This window comes from Rattus norvegicus, chromosome 17 (assembly GCF_021556685.1).
Source record: "Rattus norvegicus strain SHRSP/BbbUtx chromosome 17, alternate assembly SHRSP_T2T, whole genome shotgun sequence".
Lineage (NCBI taxonomy): Eukaryota > Metazoa > Chordata > Mammalia > Rodentia > Muridae > Rattus > Rattus norvegicus.
Genome location: NC_141550.1, coordinates 15,175,532 through 15,188,332, shown reverse-complemented (window position 1 = coordinate 15,188,332; position 12,801 = coordinate 15,175,532). Strand labels below are relative to the sequence as shown.

The window sequence follows — 12,801 nt, the reverse complement described above, 5'->3', positions numbered from 1 at the left end:
CAGCTGAATCAGATGTGTCTTTTACAAATAGAGTCCCCCCCCCCCTCCTGTGGTTTTTCTTGTTCTTTTGACAGTGTCCACTGCAAGACAAACTATTTAAACTCTAGCTTTCTTTCTTTTTTTTTTTTTTGAGCCAAAATTTTATTTATTCATTTCTTGCATTTGAAGTACTCCTCGATAACATCCTTGGCCTGAGATTCTTTGCCATAGTCCTTAACTACAACGCAACTGCAACCAACCACTTTCCGTGGCTTCCCCTCTCGATCGATTTTACAGAGGCCTACCCATTCCCCTAGTTTCTTGTTGTCATCAACCTTTATCAGGTTGATCTGGTGCTCGGCACAGAGCGCCTCCACCAGCTTGACATATATGGGCTCATCACAGTTGGATGCAAGCACGCAGAGATGGGCTTGGCGCTTGTCTAAGGCTTTGGCAGCTTCGCGTATGCCACGTGCTAGGCCATCGTGGATGAGGGCGGTCTTCAGCACCTCTTGTAGAGCAGTGTTGACGTCCATTACACCTCCAGCAGCTATGCCTTCCTCGGCCATGGCGGTGGATTACGGGTGACGCCGAATCTTGAACGCACCCGAGCTTCCGCCTCCGCGGAACTTGGCGGCGGCAGGGGAAAAACTCTAGCTTTCTAATGATCTCTTCCATAGATTGTACCATCGATGCCTTATTTAAAAAGTTATTTGGGGGTTGGGGATTTAGCTCAGTGGTAGAGCGCTTGCCTAGGAAGCGCAAGGCCCTGGGTTCGGTCCCCAGCTCCGAAAAAAAAAAAAAAAGACTAAAAAAAAAGTTATTTGTGGGCTGGGTGTGGTGGTGTACACCTTTGATCTCAGCACTCAGGACACAGAGACAGGCAGATCTTGGAGTCTGCAGATAGAGCTCCAGGCCAAGCAGAGATACACATGGTAAGACTTTGTTTCAAAGAAATTAAAAAAGGCAAGGTGGGTGTGGACAAAGGCTGGCGCAGTGAGAAGGCTCATCAGGTAAAGGTATTTGGTTACCAAGTCTGACGACTTCAGTTCGAGCCTCAGAATCTACGGGGTAGAAGGAGAGGACCAACTCCCATAAACTGTCCCCTGACCTCCACCCATGGGCTGTGGTGTGTGCCCTTCTCCCCTACAAGGTGAATAAATAAGTGTTAACAAATAAAGGAGAATTTCTGAGGTTTGTCCATTGGACCTGGTCCTTCATATCTGTAATTTCTATAAGCAGGAGAGTAAGGCAGGAGGATCACTGGATTCCAGGCCAGCCTGGGCTACAGAGGAAGACTATACCTCAAACCACACCAACCAAAGACACAAAGGACTTGTGCCTCTCTCTGCTTACACTGCCCAGAACTTTCGACACCTCCAGAAGATTGTTCATAGTTCAAGCTCCTGGTCTGGGAAGTCCAACATCCTGACCATATTTGAGTCTGATGTTTGCTATTTCTTTAAAGCTGGGTTTGGGGGTTGGGGATTTAGCTCTGGGGTTGGGGATTTAGCTCAGCGGTAGAGCTCTTGCCTAGTGAGCGCAAGGCCCTGGGTTCGGTTCCCAGCTCTGAAAAAAAGAAAAAAAAAGATTTAAAGCTGGGTTTGGCCTTTTATCACGATATATAATTTGTTGTTAAAATCCAGTCATGACAGTAGGTAAACGGGATTTCAGTGATGGGGCCCTTATGGGTGCGAAGGGTCTCGGAGGGGAGGTCTTCTGGAGTTCTGGAGTTAGCAGCTGTCTTTCCTGTACCCCCAGGGCTCTGGAGTCTTTGTCCAGACACCGTCCAGTCTGGCCAGTGTCTCTCCCCGGCCCCCCTTTGGTGTGAGTGTTGAACTCACACTGCTGAGCTATCTTCCCAGCTTCTCGCTGTACTTTTCAGTTCTCCCCCCACTCAGACAGAGTGGACCCAGGCAGTTTGCCTCCTCCCAGTCAGATGGGTTGCTCTGAAGAAGCCCCTGGAAGGCAAGGCTTCCAGAAGAACACAGCTTCCCTTTTCATAATGGCTCCTTCTCCACCCCGTCCAGGGCCAGGAGTCTTTCTCTAGTAGGTGAGCCACAGAAGGGGAGCAGTCCGTCTGTCACCCCCTGGCCCAACCCCAGGTCTTTCAGCGGCCAGCATCCACACTGACATACAGTCTGTCGATTACAGCTCGGTGACTTTCCCACCCACTACCTCTGTGTTAGTCCTGGCTTGGCATAGTTCTCTGTGCTGATTTCTTTCTACATCCCAGGGGCAGCCAGATGCCACTGGGGACAGCGAGGAGTTGAGAATGGGGCTTTGAGGGCCCCCATTGAGCCTGGGACGGGGCAGAATCTGACTTGGCTCCCAATGAGTGCCAAAAGTGTGGAGGGACTGGAAGAGAGGCCTTCTACAGCAGATTCAGGCTCAGCTCTTTATGTCGAAGTCTTTCCCTTCCCCACTCCCCTCTCCCAACCATCCTTGATGAAGGAAACAGTTATTGTTTGTCCAAACTGTGTTGTTCATGTGTCGTGAATGTAAACGTCTTACTCAGGGGGAATTAAGGATTAAATACCTTTCGCAGGACGAGATGTTCAGGAAGGGAAGCTCACTCGGGCCCATCTAGATACCTCATTAGCATGGAGGACTCTAGGTTTTCTTGCTATGCGACCAGTTGTCATGGTCCTCTTAGCAGGGTATCAGGGTCACATGCTTCAACACAGGTAGAGTGTAGCCGGGAGCTGATTCTAACACCTACCATTCTCCATTACGAGATTTACTGGGGATTTGAAACTGTTTCAACCTTACCAGTTGTTTTGGCTCATGGCGTGGTCCACCTGCCCCACAAGAAGCATGGCGGCATCCAGGCGGACATAATGCTGGAGATGGAGCCAAGACTTTTACATCCTGATCCACAGACAGCAGCAGGAGAGACTGTGAGCCACACTGGGCATAGCTTAAGCATGGGAGACCTCAAGGCCCCACCTCCACAGTGATACACTTTCTCCAACAAGGCCACATCTACTCCGACAAGTCTGTGGGGGCCATAGCTATTCAAACCATCACACACCTCATTTACTACTAGGATGTAAAACTGTCCCAACTTACTGGGGGCCTTTCCAGAAATATAACAGTATATAGAAATATTTGGTTATTTGTGTTATGGTATAATTTTTGATATAAGTAGTTGCATTCAGTTAGTACCCTAGACTAGTGTTCACATTCTCTCTCTCTCTCTCTCTCTCTCTCTCTCTCTCTCTCTCTCTCTCTCTCTTGTGGGAGTAGGGGCTCATGTGTCTCAGGCTGGCTTTGAATTCGCTATATAGTTAAAGTGAACTTGAACTTCTGATAGTTCCCCTTTCTGACCCATCCATCTTTCTATTCTTTGTAATGGCCTCAGAGCACCCAGTACCTAATAACTTCTTAAAGGTCCAGTTACAATGGCTACTAAACTTGAACATGAGTTTGGAGGGAGTAAACATTATAGCCATAGAACTTTCATCTGCAGACCCCTCTTCTCTCTACCTCTTTTCCCCCAGTTTTGAGAAAATATCTCTTGCAGCCCAGACTGACCTCGAAGTTACCAGGAAACTGAGAATGACGCTGAATCCGGGATCCTCCTACTTCCTTTCTCCAAGGTACGTTACAGATGCGGGCCACCACACCCAACCTATGAAGCTTTATTACAGGTATGGTACATAGGGCTGTGGGTATAACTCAGTGGTAGAACATCTGCCTAGTCCACGTTAGGCACTGGAGTGGATCCTCAACACTGGACATGGAAAGGGGAGGTACACGCATGTGTTCTGTGAAGGAGGGCCTATAAGGGAAACTGAATTTCCTATCTAGTTCTAGCTGTGTGCACTCATGCACACATACCTGAAGTCACACTTTCTCTCAAATATTTGTTTCACTTAACCATAGAGTCTGGCACTTTTCAGGTCAAATAGAATGCTTAACACTCTCTGTGTTGGCTTGTTTTATGTCACCTTGACACAGCTAGACGCATTGGTATGGAGGGATCCGCAATTAAAATGTCTCCATAGACCCTACAAGCCTGTAGGGTATTTTTTATTCATCTGTGATTAATGGGGGAGGACTCAGCCCATTGTGGGTGTGTTACCCCTGGTTTGGTGGTCCTGGATTCCATAAGAAAGCCAGTAAGTAAGTAAGGAGGAGCCGGTAAGCAGCATTGCCCTCTGGCGTCTTCATCCCCTCCTGCCTCCAGGTTTCTTCCCTGCTTGAGTTCCTGTCCTGACTTCCTTTGATGATGAACTGTGATGTGGAATTCGATCCAAATAGTCTCCCTCTCCCAAGTGTCTTTGGTCATGGTATTTCATCATAGCAATAGTAACCCTAAGACCCTCACTTGGTTTTCTTAAGAGCGACTGTGATGCTCACTGTGAATTTGAAAGAACACTAAGTGCCAGTCCCTGCCCTAGGTCTCACACTAGGGTGAACTAATGACATCCTGATGCTGCACGGAAGTGTCCCAGACTGAGAGCCATGTCCTCTCAGCAGCATCTCAGCTTTTGTTTGAATACTCATTTCATATCTGAGCATTTGAGAATTTCATAGGCTGTATTTCTAGGCGAGGAAGTGATAAGTCTGTTAAGTGTTATCAGTTTGTTAACACACTATTTTAAAGTGTAATATGTACATGTCTGTGCACCACCTATGTGCAAGGTGCCCTCAGAGGCCAGAAGGGGCAGCAGATCCATTAGAATAAGGGTTCTCAACCTATGGGCAGCAACCCCCTTGTGGTTATAGTTATGACAGTCAGGAAGTAGCAGCAAAAATAATTTTATGACTGGGGGTCACCACAACATGAGGAACTGTACTAAAGGTTCGACATATTAGGAAGGTTGAGAGCCACAGCATTAAAGCCAGAGTTACAAATGGTTGTGAGTGTTTCTGACGGGGGTGCTGGGAACAGGTCCCAGGTCCTCTGTAAGAGCAAGAAGTGTCCTTAACCACTGAGCCATCTCCCCACCCCCAGCTTCTCCAGTCTTAGTTCCCAAATGGCCTCCAGGGGTACCATTCTCCTCCCTCATTCAGAGCATGTGAACGTGTGCTATCTGTGTCTGTCTACCACGTATGGCAAAAAAGCCTTGGAAGATTGTTCTCATGGGCTGGGCTGTGAGCTGATGACAGGGGTACTTGTCTATCCTGAGTGAAGCCCTGGGCTCAGTCAGCACTGCAAGAAAAGAAGTTTTTATTTTGCCACCTTGACATATTAGAAAAGATGCTTCACTCTGTGTCAAGTGTGTGCCCGCGTGTCTGTGGGGATCATGTTTGCACGTGCCAGCTAAGTACGTGTGTCCTGCACCCTGTTCTTCCGCCCTCTGCCTGTTTTTCTGAGGCAGGCTCTCTCTGAACCCCGGGGCTCGTATTTAAGCTTCTGAGAAAGCAGGAAAACCCCAGTGATCCACCATCTTACAGCCGCGGTTATGGGTATTTGCAAGAGCATCCGGCTTGTTACCTGGGTGTTGGAAGCGAAACTGCGGGTGGCCCTCCTTGTTGTGGAGCAGTGAGTGCTCATTGACCCCGAGACGTCTCTGTGGCCCCCACTTTAAATGTTAAAATATTGACTCTGAAAGAAGCTGAACAATTCATGCTTTGTTTTTGTAAATGAAAATTTTATTTTGGGATTATTTTAGATTTACCAAAATGTAGGGCTGTCAAGGAGGCTCAGCTCAGCAGGTGAAGGCATTTGCTGGCAAAGCCTGAGACCGACTCCCTGGGCCCTGCAGGGTACAGAGAGAGAACAAACTCACAGCCAATCCTCTGACTTGCACACATGTACTGCAGCATCTATGTACTCCCCTCTCCCAAAAGTAAAAAATACAGGGAAAAAATGAATAGAAAGACCGCGTGCAGTTCCTAAATGCTCGCACAGCTTCCCCAAAGAGAATATTTCAAAACCACGGTCCACGTTGCCAAAACTAAAAACTTCCATTAGTGCATTGCTGCTAGCTGAACTCTAGATCTTTCTTTTTTCCTATCAGTGTCTTCTTTCTTCTCCTCCTGCCCCTTCTGGTTTTGCAGTGCTGGGATCCAACCCCGGGGGCCTTTCACTTGTACACAGAAGTTCTGCTATTCATTGTGCCCTGCCCCTCATGGTGTTTCAGGGTGCCTGGGAAGATCTCAGTGCTTGTTAACTTTTCTCTTCCCTTCTCCCTCTCCTCTGCCATTTCTTTTAAGGTAAAAATGGAGAATACTGCTAAACAGTGTTATGGATACAAGCAGGGCTTATTGGGAAGAGGTCAACAAATCCAGCCACATGGCTATTTGTGGTGCAATACTCAGTGTATACTACCATATATAGTCAGCCTATACCGCACCTCAGGCCTGCTGGCTTATCCGGGTGTTTCCTCCAGCTGATTCTGTAATCAGGGCGTTGAATGGCTGGGCTCTACGGAGCCAGCTGCCTTCTTGCTGTGTCCTCACGTACTAGAGTGAGATGGATGTTCTTAAGAACACAATCTCATCTTGTAGGGCTCTACCCTCATGACTTCCAAAGGACCCTTTGCCAAATAGTATCACATATAAGGGCCCCAACATGTGAATTGTGGGGGTGCAAAACAGTCTGTGCTACTCCCCTCTGATGACGGACACTTTTAACTCCGACACTACCAAGCACACCGAGAGAGGTGGTCCAGCCCATCCCAACATGCTCTGCCAGTGACTGGAACTCAGGAAGTTTGTCTTTTGTGAGTAGGCAGAACTCAGTTCAAGACAGGGTCTCACTGGATAGCCGAGGCTGGCCTTGAACTCTGGATCTTCCTGCCTCCACTTCTCAAATGCAGGGGTTATATAGATTATACCGCTGTGCTCACCCACTAGGAAGCTGTAAGTAACTTGGTGATGGCCTACGAATCCTTGCAATTCCACAGCTGCTTCCCCTTTGCTCCTGTGACCCACGGTGTCTTATTGCCTCACTGAATGCTTCTTTCTTCAGTGCAAGCTACAGCAGTGAGCTTCAGGAGATGAGCCTGGACCACCACCTCCACCCCGCCCAGTGCCTCCTGAATCAAATGGGTTGGGGGAGGCAGCTGTGTTTACTCTCAAGGAATGTAATTCTCGATTATTCTGGTCAGTATCATAAGATCCATCTCGAGAGTAGGGCTGGGGTCTATTCAGACTCCAGAGGCTGAGGAGAGGAAGGGTGCTTTCTCTATACAAAATTGTCAGTGTCAGGAGGAGTAGGGGGGAGGGAGAGGAGGAGTGGGAGGGGGAGGGAGAGGAGGAGTGAGAAGGGGAGGGAGAGGAGAAGGTATGGCCAGGCCATGGGAAATGACTTTGTACTCTGTGCCTTTGCTGATATGCTGCTCTTCAGCCTTGCCTGCCCTTCTCGCAGCCCCTTCAGGACAGTTCTACTCTGTGAGGCCCTCTCATACCCCGCCACATTTCTCTCCATGAGTCTCTAGCCCTGTATCCAGTAATGTATCAAGGTGAGGAGAAGGTTTCTCTAGACGCTTTGTCTATGGAGACCTTAAAAGCTATCACAACGAAAACAGAATCCGATTTTATCATAAGCATACACTGCAATTTTAAGTCCTATTGGTCATAATTCTCACTGGGGGGAGGGATCAAGACAGTGTTCTCAGCTGTGAGGTTTCTTCAGGGAAATGTCTCAGGGCAGCACACAGAAAATACTGCTTCTGACACACACCATGCTCCTTTTACATGGAGCTGGGAACTCAGTCTCAGTCATGGGGCAGCCTTGACTCCGTGAACCATTTTCTCGATGTCCTGTGAATGCCTCTTCTCTTTTAGGGGAATGCTCACTTGTAGGAGTGGGTCTTTCTACCTTCATTTCCCAACTCTTCAGAGCAACCTTCTGCCACCTTCCCTGGGGTGGGGGTGGGCTGGGGTCCTAGTATTCTGGAACGAGATGCTCAGAATCAGTTTCCTGACTCACTGCTGTCCTCAGAACAGCCAGTAGCAAAGGGGTCTTTGGGCCAGCCATTCTTTTTTTTTTTTTTTTTTTTTTTTCCAGAGCTGGGGACCGAACCCAGGGCCTTGCGCTTCCTAGGCAAGCGCTCTACCACTGAGCTAAATCCCCAGCCCCCGGGCCAGCCATTCTTGGGGTTCTTTTTTCTTTTATGAATCGATGTGTGGCACACAGCCCTCCTGGCATGACGTGGGTGCTCACACCTTCATCAGAACAGTTTGACTACCTGCATGAGACTGTAAGAAGACCGGGCCAGTGGACATTTACTCATAGGAGTAGGGTATGGGGGAGGGCCATTAGACCCTCCCCTGAGATTATAGCCACTCCTTCCTGCATACCACTCCGTTATAATTCTAGCTGTAAATAGTCTGGGGAGAATATGGACAGGTTAATGGGAGCTGGACTCCATCCGTGCAGCTTTTAGGAAGCCACTAGCCATGTCAGGGGTGGAACTTTTATAGTGGTGCATCTGTGTGAGAGTCACCCAGGCTCTTGCAAGTCCAGTAATCACGGTACTAGATGTTTAGCACCAAAGGGATCCTTTGGTCAGTTGCTGCTGGTCTATCTGGGATGAATGGACGTTTGTTCTTGTCTTCCTCAGAAAAAGTCCGAAGCATTTGGTCAACAGACAGAGATAGGACAGAACCAAGGGTGAGCTTTGGGGAGCAGTTACACAGGCCTTGCTGCAGGGTGACAACTGAAGAGAAGCTGTGTGAAGTGGCACATTGCCTGCCCAGGGCAAGTCGCCGCAGTGGCTGCCCTCCATGAGGTGAGGAATAGTTTCCTTGGTGCAGTTGCATTTGCATTGTTCCCACTGTGGTAATAAGACAAGCAAAGGAGGCTGGGCTGGCTTTCGAGAGGGAAAGCCAGGATGGAAAGTCAGCTCACGGGGCAAATCTTGGTGGCGCCACCTTCCTGAATGCCTTATGTCCTTGACATGTTCTTGACATGTTGGCCATTAGGGGTCTCCAAGATCTCAGAAGTGACTAGCAAACAGGAAACATGTTTCAGATCTTCAGAGTGGCGTGTATGGGATGTTTTCTAAGGAAACCACGGCAAAGCTATGCTCCCCTGGCTACAGGCGATAAGGCATGTGACTGAGGCTCAGTCTATGCCCAGAAAACGTGTCTGCACGAAGAACGGACGCTGACAAAAAGACATCATGTTAGCCTCTGTTTTTGTAGGTAGATTGGCTAAAGGAGAGGATGTGTTTCTTACAGCTGGGGGAATGTAAGGAAAGGAGACTGTAAGCCAAATCTGCTAATTAGCTCCTTCTGGAAGGAACCCCACAGTTGGAGCCCAGTGGGAAGAGTTGAGTAGTGATCGGTATGGGGAGAGGTGTGGTAGAAAGGATATCAAGGGAACTGGACAGGACAGAGACGGGTGACCCCTACCCAGTTCACCAGACCAGATAGGACCATGTTCACCAGAGAGCTTAAGGGAGGTAATTCAGCAGCGGCCTTGCGCCCCATGATGGGTCATGATCTTTATGAGGGGAGTTTCTAGGGGGAAAAAATAGCTAAATTTGTTGCTTGTGGTCTTCAAAGGCTTTTAAGTCTGAGTAGTAGTTCACAAAGGCGTAAAGGAAGGACTAAATGAAAGCAGTTTCCCTGAAAACCAGTTAGCCCAGCGGCTGACAATTATCCCCTCTTGGTGCACATTTCTTTCCTGAAGGTGTTGTGTGGGTGGAGATTGTTTGCCCAGCCATGCCCTTCCAGCAGCCAGGGATGGATAATGGAGAGGCAGCAGCCTGCCCAGAGCCTGTCAGACCCAGGGAGCTGGTGGACATAGTAAATGAGGCATAGCCCACTCCTCCTTGGTGCCAGACCAAGGCAATTAGTGTGAGCTGGCTCCTTTGAGCTCTTAGGTGTGAGAAGAAGTACAGTGGCCTTTGGCAGCACCCCAGGATGAGGAAACAGGGTGGCTCATAGATAAAAACTGGATTACAGAGAGCTAAACAGGTAGTGCCTTGCAGTCACATCATTGTGTCCAACCTGTTCTTTTGAAAACAGTGGCTAGGGGTTGGGGATTTAGCTCAGTGGTAGAGCGCTTGCCTAGGAAGCGCAAGGCCCTGGGCTTGGTCCCCAGCTCCGAAAAAAAGAAAAGAAAACAGTGGCTAGAGATGGTTGGGATCTCTCATTCCGTGTTGGACCTTGCTTGCTAACCTTTGTTTTTTTCTTTTTGGTTTCTCCAGGCAGGGTTTCTCTGTTTTAACATTCCTAGCTTTCCTGTAGACCAGACTGGCTTTGAGCTCACAGAGATCTGCCTCTACCTCCTGAGTGCTGGGATTAAAGCAGTGCTCCACCAATTGCTCGGCACATTTTTGGTTTTGAGACATGACCCCATGTATCCCAGTCTGGCCTCTAACTAGCCAAGGATGACCTTGAAGCTTTGATCATTCTGCCTCCTGCTTCTGAGTGCTGGAAATACAGGAGTGTACCACCACGTCTGGCTTATACGGTGCTACTGATTGTGCATGCCAGACTAGGACTCCACCTACTGAACTACCTCCTCTGCCCCCCTTTTCCTAAGTATTCCTTTAGCTGCTGTGTTCTAAGGCAGCTGGCACTTTCTTAGTGGTTCTTCGGAGGTCTACCCGCCATCTATGAGAAGGTTTTTACTAGATAACTCTCACCTCTGACTACCTTACGGTTAGAAAAGCATCTGGAGGGGTGCGCACATGCACTTAAGGACCAAGAGTGGGACGTCAACCTGCACAGGGTGCAAGACCATTTACAGCTGTGAAGTTCTGAGTTTTATGGTCAAATGGCGTGCAGATACACCGCATGGTGATTAAGAAAATCCTACAACTGCCTGCACCTGTAAACTTTAAAACAGATTTGTGAGGAAAGGGAGGTAATTCAGTAGCGGCCTTGGGACGGGTAAGTCCCCATGATGGGTCATGATCTTTATGAGGGGAGTTTCTAGAGGGAAAAAAAATAGCTAAATTCAGTGCTTGTGGTCTCCAGAGGCTTTTAAGTCTGAGTAATAGTTCACAAAGGGGTAAAGGAAGGACTAAATGAAACCAGTAATCCCTGAAAACCAGTCAGCTCAGCGGCTGACAATTATCCCCTCTTTAGCCAGTATGGATGGAAAAAAGACACTCCCAGAATCCATAAAGCTACTGAATGAAAATCTCAGTGTCAGGGGTGTGAAGTGGAAACTTAAAGGTTCTTTGGAAAGTCAGTTGTGTTGGATGGTGTTTTGCTGGGGCAAACGAAGGAATGTTTTCCTGAAGCAGACACAGGTGAAAGGATGTTCTGCTAAAGCAAGCACGTGCACGATGAAGGATTCTTCGTCAATGACACACATGTATTGGTTGGTCTGCCTTCCATTGCATAGTTGGCTCCATTTGTCAGGACTCCATAAAGAGGTGTGCTGCGGCTTCCTGCCACTTCCAAGGACTTCCAAGACCGACATGCAGAGCAATGTCAGCTGAGACAGATGCACACACAGAGGACATGTGATGTTTAGAGGGAATATAAACAGAACTCAACAGATGGTGACGGAGGCTGGGAGCGTGGCTTGCTTCCATAGCTGAACACTTGTTGGTATCCTGTCTTTGCTGATCTTCTATTTGCTGAGAGAGGAATAGCAGGTCCCTCCTACTGACTTGTGCTGAGGCTGAGGCCTGGCTGTCTCTACTAGGCCATGCCACCGCTGCTCATTTGTGTTTGCTATCCCGACTCTACCGAACTGGACTGCTAGTGTAGGTGCAAAGTGTTTGCGATTGGATCAAACCGCTGCTGAACTGCCGATTTCCAGGCAACAGGGATGGGAGTTGCTCCAAAGAACCTTTCTAACCAGATCCACTCCCTGTATCCTTTCTTTTTCACTACTTCTGGTGGGTGGTGGGCTGCAAGGGAGGATAAAGCATCCAAGAACCACCATTAAAAATAGGATTTGAAAAAAAAAAGTCACAGGGGTGAACTACTTTTCTTTGATTGTTAGCCAGGGAGATCCCTAACACCCTAAAACAACGCAGGCTATGGTCAGCGCTGCTGGTTGCACATAGGAACTAGATGGTAAAATGCTGTTATTGAGGACCTCACATGCTGACTCCAGGACACACAGACCTCAAACGGACTGACCTGAAAGTGTCCTTCTTGCAGACCGGTGTTTGGAAGTTCCAGAAGGTGCTGTGTAGGCCGCTCAGGGAGAATAATCACAAATGGTCCTGCTAATCTATGGACACCAGTGTTAATGTACAACTATACGACTCGTCTTCTGATTGTCGTCAAGTATTCCTCCATAGGAAAGGGTCTCATGTTGGTATTGTAAGCTAAAAGCTTGTACCTGGGGAGCTCATAGGGCCCTTGTGTGGAACTTCTAATGTAGTCAAGTGGATATGCGCCTGTCAGGTTTTCTGCTGAACATGTATGTGAATGCCCACAGGTGACTTGTGCTGTTAGTGTCACCTGTCCAGAGAATCCTTTAACTGCCCGTGAGTGGACGTCACATCAAGTTGCAGAGAATAAAGTGGCCGTTGCTATGGCATAGCGGGCCACTGCTCAGCCAAAAGGAAAGACAATAACCAAACATCTCTTATCACTTCCTTCAGTGCTCAGAGAGTACAGCAGCAGAAGGGGCGGTGGTGGAAAGCAAGCCTGAGAAAGACCAGAGTGCCGCGTGTCCATCTTCAGAGCAAAATACAGCCTTTATCATCTTAATCAAAGCAGCCTCCTCAGCTGCATGGGTGTTCAGGGGTACCTAAGGCAGACTAGCTGACGGAGAAAGCCATTCAGCTTTTAGAAGAGGAATAGATCTGTGCTAGGATGTGACTTTTTTTTTTCTTTTTCTTTTTGCAGTGCAGCTGGTTTGAGGTCCTCCACACTAATATAAATAACTCTTCACCCATGCTCCCCTAAGCATGACCTGTAAATTCATTGGTTCACCAAGCT

At 48.3% G+C, this 12,801-nt stretch overlaps 1 long non-coding RNA gene and 1 pseudogene across 3 annotated transcripts; one reads left to right on the top strand and one right to left on the bottom strand.

Annotated features, from left to right (window-relative positions):
- Positions 1–108: 108 nt before the first annotated feature.
- On the bottom strand, positions 109–629 carry Rps12l8 (ribosomal protein S12 like 8; annotated as a pseudogene). Its single transcript, XR_015641503.1, has one exon. The product of XR_015641503.1 is annotated as a ribosomal protein S12 like 8 (transcript).
- A 2,853-nt stretch (positions 630–3,482) lies between these two features.
- LOC148000027 (uncharacterized) lies at positions 3,483–12,801 on the top strand. Of its 2 annotated transcripts, none has more exons than XR_015641506.1 (3): positions 3,483–3,581; positions 8,502–8,669; positions 10,095–12,801. It is a non-coding gene; the product is annotated as an uncharacterized LOC148000027 (long non-coding RNA). The 2 variants fall into 2 exon arrangements; XR_015641505.1 differs by lacking the exon at positions 3,483–3,581 and adding an exon at positions 6,550–7,038 and having other exon boundaries at positions 10,095–11,806.